At 42.9% G+C, this 23182-nt stretch overlaps 1 protein-coding gene across 5 annotated transcripts in view; it reads left to right on the top strand.

Moving 5' to 3' along the window:
• STXBP4 (syntaxin binding protein 4) overlaps positions 1 to 23182 on the top strand; it is a 270874-nt gene that overhangs the window by 231212 nt on the left and 16480 nt on the right. Inside the window, exons 20-23 of one of the 5 annotated variants that reach the window (XR_006384563.1) lie at positions 3522 to 3628; positions 12670 to 12733; positions 17039 to 17185; positions 19608 to 20467. The gene's annotated coding sequence lies outside the window, so the exon portion shown is untranslated. Of the gene's footprint in view, positions 1 to 3521; positions 3630 to 12669; positions 12734 to 17038; positions 17186 to 19607; positions 20468 to 23182 lie in introns of those variants that run through there. The other 4 variants (XR_006384562.1, XR_006384564.1, XR_006384565.1 and 1 more) reach the window with 4 other exon arrangements.

The raw sequence follows: 23182 nt of genomic DNA, 5'->3' as shown, positions 1-23182 counted from the left end.
AAAGGTTGATATCCAGGATCTATAATGAACTCCTCAAAATCAACACACATGAAACAGGCAAACATATCAAAAAATGGGCAGAAGATATGAACAGACACTTCTCCAATCAAGACATACAAATGGCTATCAGACACATGAAAAAATGTTCATCATCACTAGCCCTCAGGGAGATTCAAATTAAAACCACATTGAGATATCACCTTACACCAGTTAGAATGGCCAAAATTAACAAAACAGGAAACAACATGTGTTGGAGAGGATGTGGAGAAAGGGGAACCCTCGTACACTGTTGGTGGGAATGCAAGTTGGTGCAGCCTCTTTGGAGAACAGTGTGGAGATTCCTCAAGAAATTAAAAATAGAACTTCCCTATGACCCTGCAATTGCACTCCTGGGTATTTACCCCAAAGATACAGATGTCGTGAAAAGAAGGGCCATCTGTACCCCAATGTTTATAGCAGCAATGGCCATGGTCGCCAAACTATGGAAAGAACCAAGATGCCCTTCAACGGACGAATGGATAAGGAAGATGTGGTCCATATACACTATGGAGTATTATGCCTCCATCAGAAAGGGTGAATACCCAACTTTTGTAGCAACATGAACGGGACTGGGAGAGATTATGCTGAGTGAAATAAGTCAAGCAGAGAGAGTCAATTATCATATGGTTTCACTTATTTGTGGAGCATAACAAATATCATGGAGGACAAGGGGTGTTAGGGAGGAGAAGGGAGTTTGGGGAAATTGGAAGGGGAGGTGAATCATGAGAGACTATGGACTCTGAAAAACAATCTGAGGGGTTTGAAGTGGCGGGGGGGTGGGAGGCTGGGGTACCAGATGGTGGGTATTATAGAGGGCATGGATGGCATGGAGCACTGGGTGTGGTGAAAAAATAATGAATACTGTTTTTCTGAAAATAAATAAATCAATTTAATAAAAAAAGATATATATATAAATTTTTTTTAAATTGTAGCTTATTATTTTTTATTCTCAGCTAGCCCAGACCTCTTTGAGGCTGGTGAAGGCTTCAAGATGGAAATTGATAAATCAGACTCAGCTGAAGTTTCTTTAGTCAAAAAGCACAACACAGGCTATAAACGAGATGAAAAATACATGTTGGCATGAGTGAAGAGGTCTCCAATGCCTTCCTTTTCTTTTCAAGTGACATACCAAAGACGGGGTGGGCTCAACAGCACACACAGAGTGAGGGAGTTTCAAGTCAGAAGAACCCAGAACTGCACATTCATTGTCTTCATTACTTTTGACTTGGGATTAGGAGGTGAAGTGGAGGGAGAGGCTACATCAGATCATGTCTGTAACATGTCATTTGAGCTTAGGTTTACATTTTTTTTCTTGCTGAATCACGGGTATGTAATGTTCTTCCTTCCATATGTCATTTCCTACCATTCCACTGGGTCTACTAGAGTTTTCAACACAACAGGGCAAGCTACCATCCTCTTGGCTCGCCTACCATCCTTCTGGCTTTCCTTGATTTCCTTGATTTCCAAATCACCATGGATTCCAATTAGCTTCCCTGCCCTCTGTAAGTAAAACTAAAGTCCAGGAGTGAGGACACAAGCACTGGCCACAAGAAAGGAAATCCATATTACACATGAATTTATTAACGTCATCAGTTGTCCATCAGCCAGAAGGTCGTCATTTTTTATCCGCCATCCTGCATTATTTTTTTCTTGACATTTACAATTATTTAAAATTCCATTTTTTATTTATTTGCCTACTTATTTATTATGTACCTCTTCCTACTGATGTAAATCTATGAGGACGAAGACTTTATCTTCTTTGCTGCTATAGCCCAGCATTCAAAACCAGTGTGCCAATCACCAAGTAGTACAAAGAAGCTTTTTTTTTTTTAAATGAATAAATGAATTTGTTGAATGTATGTTTGTCAGGGGTTGGGTTTCCTGGATCTGTTCAATTCTTGAGGACTGATCGAAGAGTTTCTAGACCAACAAAGCTAATTACTGGTCCCAGACCAGATCTGGTACCAAGACAAGGTTACTTTGTGGGTATGTGTCCGGATATCCAGACAGTGGAATCTTCAAGCAAAGTGACTCTAGACAACAATAAAAATATTTGGGGATGGAAATTTGTACATCACCCAACTGAAGATGAATCTAGCTTATTGTCACTCCATTTATTGCAATTTATTATTCTCCTTTTCAGTATTAGGAAAAGATTAGAGCCCTTGGGCTTGCTTAGCCTAGAGTGGGAAATGCTAAGATGAGATATAATCTGCTCACTAGAATAAGTCTTGTCAGATTCATCTCATGTCTTTTTTGGTTAGGGTCATTAAACTGATGGATCTGGGGAAATGTTTTACAATGAAGGATTTCATCGGGTCTCTCAGGTTATCCTCAGAGATAAGAGGGGAAGTAGTGGGAAGTTAGCCTATGATTGAATGGCAATCCCCAGAGGATGCAGCAGGGGTCTTTGGTGATGGATTTCAATGGATTTGGTATGAATACCTGGAATACATAATGATCGAACCTGTGGATCAAAGACAGAGGGAGAAATAAGAACTAACACACAGGTGACAGAATCAGGTCCCACAGATTTCTTACTGAGCTGTAAAAATGGACCAAATATAGCAAGACTGAATTTAACAGAGGTAAGTATCAAGGCATGCACTTGGTTTCAGCATATTAATCACTTATTCTGCCCAAAACTAAATTCCTTTAAATTGACCAAACCATTCCCAAGCTGCACAGCAAATATCCTGGAAAACTCAGTCCCTGACATCTTCCAAGAGCACAGGTCCAGAGTCCTATTTCCCAAGGTCATGGCTAATTCATTTTTTTTGACCCAGTCTGCTATCAAGGCTCTTGATGCTCTGCTCCATTTTTTAAAGGATTTTTTAATCTATTTATTTGAAAGAGAGTGACCAAGAGACAGAAAGCTTGAGCAGTGGGAGGAGCAGAGGGAGAGGGAGAAGCAGACTCTCCACTGAGCGGGGAGACCAACACGCCTCTGGGATCATGACCAGAGCTGAAGGTAGACACTTAACTGACTGAGCCTCCTGGGCGCCCCTCTTTCTCCTTTTCTTGACATTGGCTGAACGCTTGCCCTTTGGCTCCGACCATGAGCTCCTCTCTGCTACTATGATCCTATTTTCTCTGCTTTGGCCCCATCTGGTTTATATTCTAGCTCCTTTGAGCCCAGTTCCCAGGACCATATCAGCACCTTCTCTGACCACAGAATGTTTGAAGCATTCACCAGTCTTGGTACACATAAGGAAAATGAAGGCCCTTAGTTTGCTAGAAGTACAACACAGATAGTCTAACCATCAGACAGGTTAACAAAGCATCAACATAAACTTGAGTCATATTGCCATATTCATGGTGCAAGGAGTTAGGTTGTTGCCGCTCTCTGCTCTGTGATAGTCAGACCACATCTTGAGATAGGACCTGCTTCCATGTAATAAACATGCAGGTGTGTCTTGAGAAATAAAGGTGGAAGGACTTAAAACCATATCCTCTGAATGAATGTTCCCCTTTATTCCCAGGGAAGAAGAAGGGAAGGAACCCCCTAGGTTTTTACAAAAGTAAAACTTCGCTGAATACAAAGATATACCCATTGCAGAAAATTTGGAGAAGACAGATAAGCATAAAGGTATGTGTATCTTCATTCTTTTTTTTTCTGTTCCTTAATCTTATGTATATATATTTATTGATGACATTGATTCATACTTTATTGCTACCTTTTGTACTTTATAATATATTAAGGTGTTTTGACTGTGAGAATGAATATTACTCTATAGCAGGTTTATTGAAGAATGCATGTAAGAACTTTTTAAAAGTACAGAGAGGGGATTTTTGTTTTTCAATGTTAAGAAAATATCATGTATAACTCCATGCTAATTTGGATGTTTTTTATGTTTAATTTTTATTTTTATTTTAAGTTTTGTTTATTTATCCAATGGAGAGAGATCACAAGTAGGCAGAGAGGCAGGCAGAGAGAGAGGAGGAAGCAGTTTCCCCGCTAAGCAGAGAGCCTGATGCAGGGCTTGAACCTAGGACCCTGGGATCATGACCCGAGCCGAAGGCAGAGGCTTTAACCCACTGAGCCACCCAGGCACCCTTGGCTATTTTTTAAAAGGAAAAGATAAATTATCAAAATTGGCCCAAAAAGATTCCACTTGGCTCTGTCTCTACCTTGGGGCTGTCTGAATGAAGACCCTTGTCCACCTGGTCTCACACTCCCCACCTTGGGCACGGTTTTATCCTCTCTCTAGGGGAGAGGAAGGTGCCCTCCATTTGCCGTGCTCCATCCCCTCTCCACTCTGTGAGTTATGTCAGGTGGCTGGCTTGGAGAAGTGCCAAAGGAACAATAAACACTGTTCTCAAACTGGCTGAAGAAGGCTCTAACTCCTGGTGATTTTCAGGCTGGTCTCCAAGCTGCTTACTGAAGTTAGAAGTGGGGACAGAGCTCTGAGGGAATTCCATTCGCCTGCCACCTTTCCAGACTCATTGCTGGGTCCCACAGCTCATCAGCTTTCACCTTCTCCCCCTGGGAAGGAACGGAAGAGAAGATGAGCTATTACTGATGAGAAGATGGAAGTCTACTCTCTCTCCCTGATCCCGGCCTCCTCTCATCGTGTACAAAAACTAAATTCTCCAAAAGCAACCTTGTCAGCTATGCCCCACTTAGCATTCCAAGAAATAGGGCCATCTATTTCAGAGGACATCCCCTGAAGTTCTGGAAAGAATGGGATAGAGTTCAAAACCACCTTTCAGAGTGTACAAGTAAGACAGACTAAAGTATTCGCACTCCCCATACAGATGTAGTGAGGACCTGCCTCTGTGCCTTGTTTCCTGCTGTGTCCTCTGTACGGAGTGCTTTTTCCTATCTCATGATGGCTCACTTGGCTTCGGGTGCCAGGTCAAAGCAACCCGGCACCAGGAAGTACCAGTGATTTCCCCTTCACAAATGTCTAGCTCATATGCAGCTGTTCTATCTCTTACAGCATTGTTTCTTTCACCCTCCTGTTATACTGACAAATGTAAATGCCTTAACTTCCCCACTGGCCTATAGGCTTCTTTATGGCATGGCCAATGGCTGATTTACTTTTATTTCCCCCGTGGGCAGTCGGCAAACAAATGAAGTATACAGCATTATCCTAAAAGCTACTTGAGTTCCTTGTGCCCAGGGAAAAGCTGCTTACTTCTGTTTTTCCTGGAACACTTCTTAAGCAATTTCTCTTTCAATACATGCTAATAATTCCTGCCACCTTCCCATTCCTGGATTCTTTTCTAGCACACTCTCATATTCTACAGGAGAACACCTTGACCAACAGCCAGGGAGAGGTGCTAAGCCTGTCTTAGGGAAACCCTGACAGGACCTGTCTCCAATCACTTTAGGGAGAAGCTGGGGGCCTCCTGCAGAGGTTCCCATCTGCACAGCGAGGCAGTGTGGCCCAGTTGGAAGTGCTGTGGTGCCCAAGTTGAAAGCCCAGGCTCTTGTCTTAGCTATCTATGACTCTGATCTCTCGAAGAACCCCTTTCTTCCTGATTTTTTCTGTGTAGAGATAAAATCAGTGCCCCCGCCCAAACCTCTTCCAGCTTCCTAACCCTTTAAGTGAAATCTTACATGAAAATGAACACAAATAAATAAAAACACAGCTGTCCTTGTTGAAGTTAAAAGGGATGTGGCTTAATCTTTCCTGCTGATTTCTCTTTGCCCCACTGACTCACCTCCACCTGCCTCTGTTAGAGCCCCTGGGAACCTTGAAGGGTCCTACGGGATGGTCTGAAAACCACTGAAGAGAGACAGTCACGGAGGAGTCCTCCAAATCTGAGTTTCTGATCCCATAAGGTAGACACAGTGAAAGCCCAACATGGAGGGGAGCCGAGGGCAGCAAAGAGTGGCGGAGGAGAAGAACCTGAGTTCCACCCAAGGACACGATCGCCATGTGCACAGACAGACCACATACCAACATCCCAGGCTTTACTGGTTGTGGGACTGCTTAAGGGCAGGACTGGGTTTTATAAATCACTCCATTTTCACCACCTAGCTCTGCGGCTGGACCAGCGCTGTCATTTCTCCATCGCATCCAATGACTCAAGTCAGTACGAGTCACCTTCCATGCCTCCTCTGATAAAGCATCAGGTTCTACCCTGGTTTGCATCTAAACGATTTGTTTATGTGCCTACCTTGTCACTGTGCTGCGAGATACTCAGGAGCAGGCATCTTATCTTACTCACTTCTGTATCCCAACCAGGCAAAGAAGACAGAATGAGCCATGGGCGAAAAGTCAGGAGAATCAACCTAGAGATGTTCAGAAAACAGCAGAAGAGCCAGCAGCAGGAAGTCTAGATGGGTAGAGGACAATAAGGTGTGAAGCTGGGTCAGGGTTAGAACACAGTGCCAGACTCAGGTGGGCAAAAGGAAGGTTTGAGAAGGCAGGATAGGAGAGTTCCTAAGTGTGGGCCTTGCAGTCAGTAAGACCCTGTTTCTGGCAACCAGTAGTGTTAACTTCTCTGTTCCTCAGTTCCTCCTTTGTCAACGTGAGTAGATAGCCTTACTTACCCCGTGGGGTTCTTTTGAGGATTAAGAAGGTTGCATGTAGAACAAATCAAAACCTGAGATACCAACTCACCCCCGTCAGAACGGCTAAAATTAACAGCACAAGAAACAACAGATGAGGGGCACCTGGGTGGCTCCGTGGGTTAAAGGCTCTGCCTTCAGCTCAGGTCATGATCCCAAGGTCCTGGGATTGAGCCCCACATCGGGCTCTCTGCTCTGCGGGGAGCCTGCTTCCTCCTCTCTCTCTCTCTCTGCCTGCTTGTGATCTCTGTCTGTCAAATAAATAAATAAAATCTTAAAAAAAAAGAAACAACAGATGTTGGCAAGGATGGGGAGAAAGGGGAGCCTTCTTGCACTGTTGGTGGGAATGCAAACTGGTACAGCGACTCTGGAGAACAGTTTGGAGGTTCCTCAAAGCTTAAAAACAGAACTACCCTATAATCCAGCATTGCACTCTAGGTATTTATACAAAGGATACAAAAACTCAGATTTGAAGGGGTACATGCACCCAGTGTTTATCAACAATAGCCAAACTATGGAAAGAGCCTGAATGTCCATCAACAGAGGAAACGATAAAAAAATATGTGATATATATATATATATATATATATATATATATATAATAGAATATTACTTAGCCATAAAAAAAAGAATGAAATCTTGCCATTTGCAGATTGGAGGATGGAGCGAGAATGTATTATGCTAAGCAAAGTAAGTCAGAGAAGGGCAAATTCTGTATGATTTCGGTCATATGTGGAATTTAAGAAACAACACAGATGAAGATATGGGAGGGGGGAAGAGAGGGAAGCAAACCATTAGACACTTTAATGATGGAGAACAACATGAGGATTGATGGAGGGTGGAGGGTGAGGGATGTTACCCTCACTGTACCGCTGTACCAGTTTGCATTCCCACCAACAGTGCATGGAGGGATGGGTGATCGGCATTAAGGAGGGCGGTTGTTAATATGAGCACTGGATGTTGTGTGTAAGTGTTGAATCACTGTGTTCTACTCCTGAAATTAATATTACACTGTATGTTAACTAACTAGAACTTAAATGTAAAAAAATGTTTTAAGGGAAATATAAACATCTCAATTTTTAAAAAAATAAACTTCATTTAAAAAAAAAAAGCTCTATTGCACATAGAGTAATTAGCATGGTGCCTGGCATATAATAAGCTCTCAGATGTTAGCTATTATTATTTTACCAGTTTTGCATGCAATTCATAAAACATTTTTCCCAAATCAGCAGCAATTTCTCAGAAATATTTGGTAAGTAATTCCCTTTGGGGGCTGTGAAAATAGAGAAAATATAAAGGAGAGAATCTCTATAAGCTGCTTATAAATAGTTAGGCATTGTCTTTGTCTGCTCTAGCAAAACAGCACAGACGGGGTGGCTTATAAACAACAGAAATTTATTGCTCACAGTGCCGGAGGCTGGCAAGTCCAAGATCAGGGTGACAGCATGGTGGCCTTCTGGTGAGGATCCCCTTCCCGTTAGAACAGGTGCCTTCTTGCTGTGTCCTCACACAGTAAGAGGGGGTAAGGATCTCTCTGGAGCCTCTCTTATAAGGCACTAACCCCATTCCTGAGGACTTCATTCTCATGTCCAAAGCACCTCCCAAAGGTCCACTTCCTAATCCAATTTTAGGGGGGATAGGATTTCCCCTATGAATTGGGGAAAACCAACATTCAGACTATAGTGAGCAAAGTATGCAAACATAAAAAGAAAATGCATTTACAGATACAGAAGCATGCCTGATCTCTCTCTTTCTCACACGGGCACACACATACACACACACACACACACACACACACACACCTTTTCCAGGTGTCCCTTGTGTCCCTGTTCTGCAAACAGTATCTCACAGTAAGCACTCTGGACTCTGCTCCTCTAGGGATGCTCCCTGAGCCAATATGGAGGAAAGCGTTCTAATCACCGTTTCCCTCGAGGATCCTGTGTTTGCTGGGGATAAGGATAGCCTGTAATAAAATGTTGTGCATAAACTTATAAAATAACTATTATTATTGTGGACAATGGAATATAAGAATAGTGCCCTCGTTCATTTATTCATGCTCTTGAATTTACACCTCCCTGGTTTTGTTACACACCGAATCCATCCTTTACAAAGTGGAAGTGGAGATATATATATATATGGAGATATATATATATCACTTATATATATATAATGGAATCAATATGTCCCACTTTACAGACCTGGTTTATAAAATAGGCTCAATTTTCCTGACACTTGCTGCTGAAAGGTTATTCTTCCCTTCCCTCGGGTCACCTTTTCTGTGATTCTAGCTTATTGGGAGAATTAAATAATTACAGGGAAAGTGTTTAGACTAGTGCCTACCTCGATTCTAATAGAGTAGCAAACACTCGAGAATTAGTGTTTAGTATTATTCTTGCCATCAATATCATTCCTAGTATTTCCAGGAGACTGAATTTGGTGAGTCAGCTCGAGAAGAAGGATGTCACAGGCATAGTAGTTATTATTATATACAAATATTCCAATTTCCAATTATATATACAAGTATATTATATTTGTATATATAAATATATTTGTATATTTGTATATAATATTTGTATATATATACAAATAATATATACAAATATATTATTATTATATACAAATATTCCAATTCCCTTACCTTCCTGGCACCAGGTAGAATTGTGCTCACTTGACCATTTGTGGTTGGGTGGGACCACATGACTAGTTCTGGCCAATGGGTTGTGACCGGAAGCAATAGCCAGCTTTTCCCGGCTGGAATGTTTCTTGAAACATTGCAGATGCAGGACCCACCAGAGCTCTGCTATGCCAAGATGAGCAATTTGTCACATAATAGCTGTTCCTTCTATCTCAGTCCCCAACTGAGAACAATGACGGGACGAAGCAAAGTCCATGCCAACCTGCAATGGATACACAGTACGAGCAAAAAAAATACTTCTTTATTCTTTTAAGTCAGTATTCCCTTGGTGATAAGACGGCTCAGCCTTGAACACATGCTTCATCCTCAACTTGACCATCAAGGCCCTACCATCAACCACACTACCGTTCCATCACTGTGACATTTTGCTATCCTTTTGTATGTTTTAGTATCAGTCAGCACTCTCTCAGGCATCAGAAATTTGCAAACAATGTTGAATATCGAAGGGGAAAGAAAATGGGAGTTTCCAGCCCTTGAAAAACTTGGTTCTTTATGCCAATGTGCTCAAGCCTGTCTATACCAGGGGAATGCATAGCTTTGTCATACCCCAAACTTGTCTCCCCATTCCCACCCAAGGCACCTGGCCCTTTCTCCTGTCCCTTCAAAGCACGGGGCAGAAATCCCTGTTGATCACTTCTCAGGACTTTTGCAATGTTCTGTCTTCAGGCCTGTTCCCAAGAGGAATGTCAGTTTTTTTTGATATCTGAGATTTAACACCCCACCATTCCCTACCCCAACTTCTTAGCACAATGCCTGACTGATGAGGGGCCTGACCTCTGTAGACCTATGTCAGGTATCACATTCTACCTGAAGCCCTTTCTTGACTTCCTCTATCTACCACACACTGCCAGCTATGGTAGAGAGAGCCATTTTCTCTCTATCTCCCTTTTTCAAATTTGTTTAATTTTAAACATTTTTTAATGGTTATTTGTCAGAGAGAGCACAAGCAGGGATAGCAGCAGGCAGAGGGAAAAGCAGGCTCCCTGCTGAGCAAGGAGCCCAGTGTGAGACTTGATCCCAGGACTCTGGGATCATGACCTGAGTCAAAGGCAGATGCTTAACCAACTGAGCCACCCAGGCATCCCCCATTCACTCTTATGCTCTACCAATCCTGATAAACTTTTGTACTTGCTTACTACCCTTATTTGTTGACAAGCTTGTCTTCTCCTTATAGACCATCTCCCCTAGTAGGCTGAGATTTCCTGGAAAGCAAGCCTTCCACTGATTCTTGTTTATTTTCTTCACAGTCCCAACAACGAATGCATCCCTGGTCTATACCTGCAGACTCTTTAATGCATGTATGTTCAATTATCAGATGAATATACAACTTATATTTCCATATAAATTCACACATCTCATTCATAAACTCAAAGTCTATGTATGATTTGGGCTTTGGGAAAAAAGAATGAGCAAAAAGGACTTTCATAAGAAAGAGGAAAAAAATAAACAGACAAATATATGGGTGTCCATCAAAATCAACATCTGTCACTAGCAGCTGTTAAAACTTCCTTAAAATGCTGTGTGTCTAAAAGTCTCAGATGGACACTCTTGGGTTTCTAGTTTTGGCCTCTCCAGACCACGGAGCAAAGACAATGGCATGCCATTCCCATAGAGCTGCCCTTGTGAGACCCCAGAGTAGGTGCCTCCTCAGATTGTGCAACTGAGCCTTCATTTGCCTCACACTGGTCCAGGTTCTGCGCTTGGGAGTAAGCCTTGATCTTGGGTTGACCGTTGCTGAGCTTTTGAACACCCAGTGTGCTGGAGGAGGTCCTTCCCCTTATTGAGCAAACCTGCCAGTGAAAGGAATGCTCTGGGTGTGATGCGCACCCTGCTGACATAGTGTGCAGTGGACATGGTGAGGACATTTGGAATCGCTCTCGACTCCTCCCTCTCTTCCCCACATAACCAGTCAAGTGGTTGGTGGTGGCAGTGACCTACCTTTCATCCCACTTTCCTGGGAAGGGGTGATAGGAGGGGGACCAGCACAGGATGGGAGGAATCTGGCAGCTGCCACAGGGTGACTGTGATTGGCTGACTGGTGTGTGAGCACACGTGGAAGACCCTTGACTACTCTTTTGTTTAACTGGATGAGCTTTGGAAAGCATGAGCAGGTGGGAGCAAGAGCCAGTACGGTTTAAATAATTACCCTGCCTCTCTATGCACAAGGAATATAAACCTGAGGTACATGGTTCCTTATGTTTCCATCATTATCTCTCACTCCTCTTCAACACGAACACCCTATGCCAGTAAGTCTCACCTCTGATCTTGAGAATACTAGATTCTTTCTGACTTCCACTCCTTTGCTCAGATATTGTCTTACCCTCCATACATCCCTTCCCTTCTCCATTGTTTATCTTACCTAATCTGATTCTTCTGTCAAGGCCCTCTTCTATCTGCTCTCTTGTTCTACCAGTCTCCTCCTATGTGGTCTCCCTCTGCTGGGAATACCTGCCACACTGTGTTATCGTCCACTTAGGCACTTAATTACATGCTGTCTCATATCATTATCTTAACATTTTCCAAGCATCTATCTTATCTGCCTGACTTGACCATATTCCCTCTGAGCCCAGGGTCTTGGTTGTGAATGTCTTCTGTTTTTCTCCAAGAGCCCATGTGTGTCCATATATATACAGTAGGAGTCTAATACTTACTGGAGAAGTGGATAAAGAAATAGCACATAAGTGTGGTTCTTGTATACTTCCTTTATATGATCTGCCAAAATGACACCATTTGATCACTCACCATAACTCAAGTTGTTTCCCTAGTTGTGGAGATTGATTTCCTCTAATTCATTGCTGCTTTTTCTCCCTCATCAGGAAGGGGTACAGGGAAAATGCACATGCACTGGTTGCATAACGTGGGACAAGCCAAGAACTATCACCCAGTCCATACCTGGAAAGGGGGAGAAATACAGTTGACCCTTGAATGACACAGTTTAGACTGTGTAGGTTCACGTATACTTGAATTTGGGGTTCTGATAAATTCAGTACAGTACTGTAAATGTATTCTTCCTTATGACTTTCTTAACATTTTCTTTTCTCTAGCTTACTTTATTGTAAGAATACAGTATATAATAGATATAACATGCAAAATGTGTGTTAACTGTATTATTGGTAAGGCTTCTGGTCAACAGTATTATTAGGCTATTAATAGTTAAGAGTGAGGTTGTCAAAAGTCATACATCAATCTTGGACTGTGTGGGAAGGCAGTGTCTCCGCTCCTATGTTGCTCACAGGTCAACTATAATAGTGATAGCAATGATAGTAGAAGTGATGTGAGGGTCATCATCATTGCTTCCTCAACATCCAAACCTAGTTTGTTTGTTTTTTCTAGTTCTCCCTGATTTACCAGGTACTTGATCCAACTTAGGCCAATGAATTATGAATTATGAGATGTTTGCTCTTGCCTCTAGGAAAGAAGCATTTTCATCAGGTGAGATGTTCCCACAGCTTCCGATGAAGCTGCCACCGTGAAAGGTATGGCAGCTGAATCAAACTATTCCTGAAGTCCACCCTATCCAGGACTTCAGTTAAAGGAACTTTCTGCTCAAGCCACTTAGTTAGATTTTCTGTTACTCGCAGTCAACTATATTACAACTGATACATAATAGTAACTACGGTGACAATAATAGCTGCTATACAAACTCAGAGAGTAATTGAGAGAGCAAAGGTTAATTACCAATGCAATATTGTTGTGTAGACTTTATTGTGCAAATGTTTGTTGCTGAGAATCCCTTAGTTAAGATGTCTTACCTTGGGACGCCTGGGTGGCTCAGTTGGTTGGACGACTGCCTTCGGCTCAGGGCGTGATCCTGGAGTCCCGGGATCGAGTCCCACATCAGGCTCCCAGCTCCATGGGGAGTCTGCTTCGCTCTCTGACCTTCCCCTCGCTCATGCTCTCTCTCACTGTCTCTCTCTCTCAAATAAATAAATAAAATCTTTAAAAAAAAAAAAAAGATGTCTTACTTTAAGAGCTAGAACTTGGAGAGTACCTCCAAGAACTTGGAGAGGACCTATTGGGTTGTTTATCTTGGAAGTTAAAAAAAAAATCTCTTATCAGAGTTGATCAGAAAGCCTGAAACATTAAGATACAAGCTGACAGAATAGGAAATGCTGCAGATATTATACATGACAAACTTTCTAGAAGGAAATGATTTACATCAAACCTGATGCCCAGCCCAGAGTCGGTGCTAAATAACTCTTCGTTTTTAAAATGTGTATTTAAAAATAAATTAGGCACACAGAGTACAAAATGTAAAGGTTACAAAAGTGTGTCTGTGTAGTCTCTTTCCTCCCCATTGGCTCCTCAGTCATCCAACATACCTTCCTTTACCAGTTTCTTACGCATATTTCCAGAGCTATTCTATACATTTACAAACATATATGTGTATTTATTCACACAAATGTCAGAATCCCATACACGCTGTTCTGCTCCATTTAAATTTTCTTGGATCACGGAATGGATCTTGGAGATCTCTCCGTATCAATGTCTACTGAGCTGTCTCCATTTCTTTTTAACAGCCGCAGAGAATTCCAAATACGCCCAATCATAATTTACGTTCCCACGAATTTGACCAGTTTTATTGTTGGACAGACTGTTTCCCATCGCGTGTGATATCAAACAGTGATGTAATGATTATCCTTCTGGAGCGACATTTCACAGACGTGGGAGCCCATCTGTAGGACAAACTCCCAGTTGTGGAATTGCTGATTTAAAGGGCATATGTGCAGGAACTCTGTTTTAATTTGTGCGTTCAGTAATACTGAAGTGCATGAATTTGTGGGAAGCCCCCCCGCCCCGGGCGCCGAAGCAGCTCTCCAAAGCAGCGGGTGCAAGGGCGAGGGTTGCGGGATTGGCACGCGGGACCCCTGAGCACTGCGGGCCTGCGGGCGGGTCCCGCAGCCCCAGCCCGCCTCCCCACGCGGCCCCGCCCTGAGCGCGCCCCGCCCCGGACTCCGGGCGGGAGCACCCGGCACGTGCGATTCCACGTGAGCCTCCCGGCCGCCGTGCAGCCCGGAGGTACGCAGGCGCCTGCCGCCAGGGAAAGTAGGTCAGACTCCTCCTCTCACGTGACCCGCTCCCCTTAGCTACCCCCGGCGCCCCCCCGCCGGGGTGCAGCCGGGATGCGCTCTGCAGCCAACGTGACGGGGCCGGGCGCGGGTGGGGGCGGGCCCCGGTCCGCGAGCGCCGGGAGCCCGCGAGGATTCGCCGGTTCTCCTCCCTCCGGAGCGCTCCGCTCAGAAGTCGGGCGGGCAAAAGGGAGCGCGGCGCGGAGCCTCCAGGGAGCCGGGCTGGAAAAAGAATGGGAGAAGAGAAGCGACCCCAAATCCCTGACACGGGGACTGGGCTGAGCCCCCTTTCCTGCTCTTTGAAGCAGTGCTGCCTGCGAGGAGGGAACGCGCTTCGCCTGTCAGTGTAAACCGAATCACCCGACCGTTTGCAGCCCCCATTTGTATGTAAGGTAACTCAGACATTCGTGGAAACGAACTTCGTGGAACGAAATGTGAAAGAATGTTAGCGGTTCCTGGAGTTTTGAAGGAATATTCCACAGGCCCCATTCCAAACTCCTACCCATTGCTCCCCCCCCCCCCCAACAAGACACTCCCTGTAGAGGGACTTTAAGCGGATTTCTCACCTTCCGCAAGAGACTGAGGAGGTGAATGTGGCGCTGGTGGGGCTGGGTGTTTAGGGGCAGGGCTGGGGTCGGTAGGAAGGCTGGCCGAAATCAGCTGAAGCCCGAGTTTTCAGTGTTAGGAATAATATTATTTCTTGCCCCCGCCCCTTCTGGTTTTTAACTTGTTGCGCCAAGGACAGACTCTGCCTCGATGAGTTTCAATCAATTGAGGAGACTGACAAGCAAAATCAATGGGATGGGCTAGAAATGCCCTCACAGAGGTGTGCCCAGGTGTTACATAAGCACAGAGGAGGAGGGGCCCCAATATGGGGTGGGTACCCTGAGTCTTGAAGGCTAAGTGGGAGTTAGCTGGCAGAAAAGTAAGGCAGAGGGGGTGGGAAAGGGTTCCAAACAAAAGAAACTACTAATAGTTACATAATATTTCCCTCAAAGGAGCCTTTTACTATAATTGTCTTAGCCATGCCTATGGTTAGAATGTGTACTGTTTCCATTTACGTTATTCTAAGCCAGTCTTTAATGAACACAGTTGCACATAATGCCTTGACCCGTGCACTTTTAAATAAGTCCTCCAGGAGTGGGATGACTATATAAAAGATACAAATATTTGGTGACTTTTGATAAAGCGTCATCAAATTATGTTCCCAAAAAGTTTCACTAAGTTGTGCCAAGGTAGCAGTGAACTGTTTAGCATTTGGGCAGAAAGTCGCCCATTATTTATTTCTAATCAGTGAAGCCTGATGAGGTTAACACCTGATTTAGTAGAATGCCATAAATCATAATACATGCATTTCTGGGATTTGTGACCCATGATAAAATTCAAATTGAATTCAAGTTTGAAAAATGGAGACTATCAGACCAGTGCATTTAACCCTTTACAGTGAACCACACAGCAGGTGCAAGGTTGGGCTTGGAAGGAGGAAAGGATGCTCCTTTTTTTTTTAATTTAAGATTTTATTTATTTATTTATTTATTTAAGATTTTATTTATTTATTTGACAGAGAGAGATCACAAGTAGGCAGAGAGGCAGGCAGAGAGAGAGGAGGAAGCAGGCTCCCTGCTGAGCAGAGAGCCCGATGTGGGACTTGATCCCAGGACCCTGAGATCATGACCTGAGCCGAAGGCAGCGGCTTAACCCACTGAGCCACCCAGGCGCCCCTAAGATTTTATTTATTTATTTGACAGAGAGGGAGAGAGAGCATGAGCGGGGGGAGAGGGAGAGGGAGAAGCAGGCTCCCTGCAAAGCAGGAGAAGCCCAATATGGGACTCGATCCCAGGACTCCAGGATCATGACCCAAGCTGGAGGGCAGTGGCTTAACCAACTGAGCCATCCAGATGTCCCTGATTGCTCCTCTCTTACTGTAAATCAAGAGTAACAGAGGAGGAAGAAAAATAAATTAAAAAAAGGAGTAACCGAGAAGGTAGCTCCACACAAGTCAGAACAAGCCAAGAGGCTTCCACACAGATGTCACAAGAGCAGCAGATTCAAAGAGGCCCAGATTTGACCCAAGAGGCCACTATAACTTGCAGGAGGAAGGCTGGTGACATGTCTGGGAACAGATCCCCAGAATCCTACATGCTTCTGCACTTGGTCTCCGCTGGCATCTGTGCCTACAAGGAGAAAACAGTCCTCTGACATTCAGAGGAACATAGAGGAAAAGGGTAATTTGGGTCATATGGACAATGAAAGCAGAGAGGATCTTGCTTTTTGCCTGTATTAATCTGAGTCGTGACGGATAACTGAAGCATGGTGCAGTTATAATTTTCCAGAGACGTGGCTTCGTTCATGCTGTGGGGTTTCCTTAATATCCATTCTGCATGTTGTGAAATGACTGAATACTTTAGGGGCAGGGGGCTTACCTCTCCTCAGCTCCAGGAGTCAACCTCGATTGAATTAACCAATTGGGGTCGTACCATTGCTCTTTTTATGAGGATTGCTGGCGTTAATTCAGCAGAAGCAAATTCAGTTAGAAGAGTGTCTGGCACGTATTTAGTGCTCAAGGAACATTAGTTGTTGACACTCGTGTAACAATGACTGGTTCCTCAGAGAAGGCCTGGACTTGTTTCAGGGCTTATGGGATGCCATTCTTTCTTCTTGGATGGCCCTGAAGAAGTATGTGTACTTACTGATGTCATCTTCCACCTTCAGGGAAGTCCGCTTAACCACAGGCCTGATAAACAAGGAGAGGCAGAAGAGGCCACACCCTGACCCTGCTGTTCTTGGAGTCTAAGCTATCTCTGGACATTTCAGTTGTTTGAGACAAATACATCCCATCTGTTACTTCAGTTACTGGAGGTGGGTTTTCCCTTTTTTTTTCCCCTGCAGAAGCACCCTAACTGATCCAAGCCTGGGTCCTCATTGTAACTCAGGGGTCAAAATGATGACACTGGCATTCCATTCTGACTTGTTAAAGAATGAGATGAAAACTTATCTCCATGGCAGATGAATACAGTAATTCAGTGAATTCATTTCCTAGGGCTGCCATAACAAAATACCACTGAGTATCTGAAACAAAACAAATTTGTTTGCTTCCAGTTTTGGAGGCTAGAAGTCTGAGATCAAGGTGTTGGCAAGGTTGGTTTCCTCTGAGACCTTTCTCCTTGGCTTGTCATCTTCTGCTGTTTTCACCTGGGCTTCCCTTTGTATGCATCTGTGTCCTAATTTCCTTTTCTTATAGGGACAGCATTCATACTGGATTAGGACTCACCCTAACAACCTTATTTTAACTAAGTGACCTCTTTAAAGACCCTCTTTTCTTTTTTTTTCTTTTTCTTTTTTTTAAAAGATTTTATTTATTTGACAGAGAGAGAGATCACAAGTAGGCAAAGAGGCAGGCAGAGAGAGAGAGGGGGATGCAGGCTCCCTGCTGAGCAGAGAGGGGGCCCCCCCCCAATGCAGGACTCCATCCCAGGACCCTGAGACTGTGACCAGAGCTGAAGGCAGAGGCTTTAACCCACTGAGCCACCCAGGCACCCATAAAGACCCTCTTTTCAAATAGAGTCACATTTTGAGGTCCTAGGGGCTAGGACATCATGATATGAATGAGGTGCAGGGCACAATGAGTCCATAGACATTAATGATATAATATGGATTCCTTAAAATAAGATCCTCTCCCTTATTCTAGTTCCCATCTTTAAGGTTTTTTGGGTGTGTGTGTGTGTGTGTTGGGGGAGGGGGAGGTGCTGGGGAAAAGAGAGAGACTGAGTTTGGAAGAGCAAGTATAGATCCAGAAAACAGCACTCAATGAAGTTGTGGCTAGGTCTGCCCTTTAAGATCTGTCCTTAGAGAACAATTCACATTGATGACAGGAAAGCGAATGTAGAGGTGGCTTTGGTTGTTTTACTCTTTGGGGAGATGGGTAGCTTTTCTAAGGAACGTGTTTCTTTTCTTTTCTCCCTTAACAATTCTTGGTTAGGCTGCTGGTGCTTTATCGAAGAGTAGAATCTCTCCCTTCTAGACATGGTTGAGCCGCTGTTTGTGTTCCTTGTCATGTCAGTCGGGCAAGTTTCCAAAAAAGAATGGACAGCTTGGTTTGCATTCCTAGGTAGGTCCCTGAGATGCATGGTTTGTGCTGTGTGGCATGAAATAAGTCACTTCCCCACTCAGGGCTGTTTCTTCACATGTCAAATGAAGCTGTTGGATTCCATGATTTCTAAGTGATTTCTGTCTACTCATCATATGACTGGATGAAAAAAAAAAGTGCTTTGGTTTCTTCATTGGGCTTTGCTAGTAAAAAGTGTATTTATTGTATTCAAAAACTCTTTCCCAGCGTACACATGGTTATGGGTATCAAGTATTCACTGCAGACAACGAAGCCTCAGCTCTCTGAGAATGGGATGATTCGTATCTGCCATCTTTGTCTATCTTCCCATGTTTCTTTCGTTGTACAATTCTTTGACTGATTGATTGGTTTTACACGGGGCTGGGGGGTAAGGGCGGGAAAGGGGAAGGGAAGAATTTTTGGTGGTGGAAGCCACCATTATTGCGTCATTGCTACTCGGAGTGCTGGCCCAGGGAAGGCACTGCTCCAGCCCGGAGGTTCTGAACCTGTGATACACATCAAAATCACCTTTTTTTTTGAAACACACATGCCTGTGACTCCACTTCTCAGAAATTTGAATCAGTGAGTCTGGAGAAGGACCTGAATGTGTGGAAAGTCCTGCAGGTATAATGTCTTACACCAGTAGCTCTAAGCTGCAGGTTTGGACCAAACACTTAACTTCCTTCCCATTCCCAGGTCCTTTTAGCCAATGATACCAAAACACCTTATACAGCTCCCATAATGAAAATGTATCTTCAGTACATTTGCAGAGGGGCACCTCTTTTTTTGTTTTTTGTTTTTTTCCAAAATTACATATTAGAAGTTTTAGTTGGTTGTGGGGGAAAAAAAGTCTAAGTATTCATAAAATTTTACCTATTTTGCCATTCTGATTGCAGTTATTCCTGAAACTAGGTAGAATGTTTTGCTACCGAGCTGATTCCTCTAAACAACAGTAAAGCTTTGTATGGCATTGGCAATAGATTGAGAGCCGTATTTGGTATCTGTGTTCTTTGTTAAATCACTGAGGTACATTCTGGATTTAGAGCACTAACATAACAGGGGGTTTGATTCCATTAACACTCCTGGAGGGTTTATTCAAGGAAGTTACATGTGTTGGCTGAACTGTAAATTAAACAGGTTCTAGGCTTCCACTCCTTCCTATTTGCATCTCTGTAGCTGCATATGGAATTCGTGCTCGCTGGACACCAGGAAAGAACATCCAAGGAGAGTAAAAGAGGAAACATTACTCAAAACATAGAAAAACAAAGAATTTCCTGCTTCCTTCAGAAGTCCAGCTCTTGGAGGAGTGGAACAAGTGGAACTCGGTGGAGTCCAGCAGAACTGGGTCAACTCGCAGCAACTCTTGCCACAACTGGTCGCCCTGTGTAACTGCTGTTACCCGTTCTGAGCTTCAGGACTCTGACCTGGAGAGGGTAGGAGTCACACTCATGGGGCTTGTGGCTCTGAGGTTTGGAGTAGAGATGGTACATGTAATATAATAGGCTATAACAGGCATCCTCGAGTGCTTCCTGGCATCATCGTTATTCTCTCCTTGGGAACAAAAATAGGTACAAGAAGCAAGAACTTGGTTTTTCTTCATTGTTTCCTCTTAATGAGAAAACTCAAAAGGAGTTAGACTAAATTTAGAAAGCTCTTAATTTGCCCATTGGTAAATAACAATATGCTGACTTGGAAGTGGCCACTTCTCTAGAGGTGAAGCACAAAATGTGTTCAAATACTAAGGCAAATGTGATCATCTCAAGGGGAAAAAAGAAAGAAGCCGTTAAACTTCCTTTGAACTGCCCATGAGCTGTGACTTAATAGCTTTCCTTGAAAAACAGTGAAAACTCATACTCCCTGGAGTTGACCTGCTGCTACAATTTGGCACCATCTTTTTCGGTACGGGGGACCTGGATTCCAACAGGGTAGTAGGACTTATAAGACCTCAATTCTTACAGAATCTAAGATGAGTAAACTACAGAGCAGGTGGCTGTAAACTGTCTGTTAGTTGTTGTGAGGGAAGGCAAAAGAAAATTGAGCCTTTAAAAAAAAAAAAAAAATATATATATATACATCATATATATATATATGGCACCTGGTGGTTCAGTCAGTTAAGCATCTGCCTTCTACTCAGTCATGATCCTGGAGTTCTGGGATTGAGCCCTGGGTGGGGCTCCCTGCTTGGCAGGGAGTCTGCTTCTCCCTCTGTCTCCCACTACTTGTGCTCATGCTCTCACTCTCTTTCTCAAATAAATAAATAACATCTTTTAAAAAATTAAAAATTAAAAAAAAAATTAACCTCTTAAAATCCTGAACTTGCTTGGGGCAGAGTCTTGTATCAGCCTTGAATGTCTAGGAAAGTAGAAGCAGAAAGGAAGGAAGGGTTATGATGTTAATGTCAAACATTCAAAATCAAGGCGAAGTGTAACTACCTTGAAGTATAACTATCATAAATCTTTTTTGTACCGAATAACATAATAGAGAAATGTAAAACATAATATGGTTGAAATAACATATATAAATATCAATGATTTACCCTGTAAGTAGAAAATACATGCATGCTCTTTTTTAAAGTGTTGATACATTTACATTTTTTATTTAAATTCAATTAATTAACATAGAGTGTATTATGAGTTTCAGGAGTAGAGTTCAGTGGTTCATTAGTTGCATAGACCCCCCCAGGGCTCATTAAATCAAGTACCCTCCATAATGCCCATTGCCCAGTTACTCCACCAACCTCTGCTCCAGCAAACATTTATAAAAGTAACTACATATCCCTGACCTTACACCCAAAGGAACCAGAAAAAGAAGAACAAACAAAACCCCAAACCAGTAGAAGGAAGGAAATAATAAAAATGAGAGCAAAAATAAACAAAATAGAAACTTAAAAAAAAAAGTAATTATATATTGGGATGGAGTCAAAGAAACACTTGATAAATGATCAGATACGGATGAAGTGTTAGCAGTAGTTATCTCTGAAGGGAGGGGTTAGAGTGAACTTTACTCTTTTCTGTGTTCTTTTATATTGTTTGAAGACTTTCTAACCAACATGTGTCATTTTTATTAAAAAAAAAAAAGTAAGATTATTTTCATTGTAAAAGAATGCCTAACAATTACTGGATAGCTAGTGTACTGCAGGGCTAGGTATTAAACATGTGTCCTGACACATCATTTCATTTCATCCTCGGTTTCTTTCTTTCCCACAAACATCTTTCTCTACTTCTATAGTCATAGAAGCTTTAGGGCTACATGGAACCCCCAGCTAGAGACTATTTCCCCAGCCTCCCTTGCTGGCAGGTGGCCAACTAACTGGATGCTCATAGAAGAGATGAGTATACCCCCCCCTACTCATCTTTCCTCTTTTAACCTTTCTTGCTACTAGAATATAGACTGAGTGGACATGATAGTGAGCCAAACTCAACCAAGCCAAAGAGGGCCACCATCTAGAGAATGGGGAGTAACAAGAGAGAGGACCTGGTTCCTGATACTACAGAGTCCCAAATCAACCTTGGACTGTTTGCAATTAGACTGTTTCAGGTGGGGTTGGGAGCAGTGGAATAAGCAACTATCTTATTTAAACCACTATTAATTTGTATCTGTTAAAGCTGCCACATCAATATTGTTACCATTTTATATTGTGTAGCTTCTATATGCAACTGTGACATGTCTTGTTACCATAATTATTTAAAAATTCACATTATGTTGAAAATACTTTGGTGCTTACCAGTAATCCTTATATGTTTCAACATCCCCCCTCTAATAAATAATTTATTCTAAGCATGCTCAGTGGCCCTGATATATCTTTTCATTCCAGAAGAGACATATGGCTGATATATTCTCAGAGTTCCTCATATTTAAATGACATCTTGATTGTTTTTAGAATTTTTGAATCACACCTGGAGTCTCTGGAGTCTCTGGAGATTGCTTTTTTTTTTTTTTTTTTTTTCTTTTTAATCTATTGGTCTGTGAAGAGAAGTATTGAGATCAGCCTGATTATTTCTTCTTTTAAAGTAATCGGAATCCTGCTAGGGGGCTTGCAGACTCTAAACTTTGGGACAGGAATTCCTTAAAGATTATGTGACAACACTGGTCAGTATTTAATCATTTTAAAAGAACATTGTAGACTATTCAGTGTATAAATTTCTGGCTTCCATTATGTCATTTTCTTGTTATATTATTTAATTTTTTTTTATTCTGTTGTCTTCAAAAGCCCCAACTATCATATCTTATTCATCCATTCAACAAACATTAAATAAATGTTGGCCACCACTTTTTTTTTAAGGTTTTGTGAATTTAGAGAGAGAGAGAGTGAGCAGTGGGAGGAGCAGAGGGCGAGGGAAAGAAGGATCTCAAGCAGACTCTGTGCTGAGCACAGTGCCCAAATCAGGGCTTGATCCCACAACCCTAAGATCCAGACCTGAGCTGAAATCAAGAGTTCAACCGACTAAGCACTCAGATGCCTCAGGCCACCACTCTTCGTATTATTATGTGCCAGCCAGGCATTGTTCCAGAAGCCAACAACAGGGTGAAGAAGATGGACAAAGTTTCTGCTCCATGGAGCATGCTTTCTAGTGGGAGGAGGCAGAAAATAATTAGCATCATTTCAGATGGAGATATGTTTTAGGAAGAAAAACCAGGGTGACGTAACAGCGTGCCCACCACAAAGCAGCAGATCAAGGGCAACGACAGCGTCAGAACTGAACCCTGCAGGCCTCCAAGAAACCATCCATCCAAAGAGCCTCAAGTCCTTT

Source organism: Neovison vison, chromosome 5, assembly GCF_020171115.1.
Source record: "Neovison vison isolate M4711 chromosome 5, ASM_NN_V1, whole genome shotgun sequence".
Classification (NCBI taxonomy): domain Eukaryota; kingdom Metazoa; phylum Chordata; class Mammalia; order Carnivora; family Mustelidae; genus Neogale; species Neogale vison.
The sequence above is the reverse complement of the archived record's forward strand: the minus strand, read 5'-3'. Positions and strand labels throughout refer to the sequence as shown.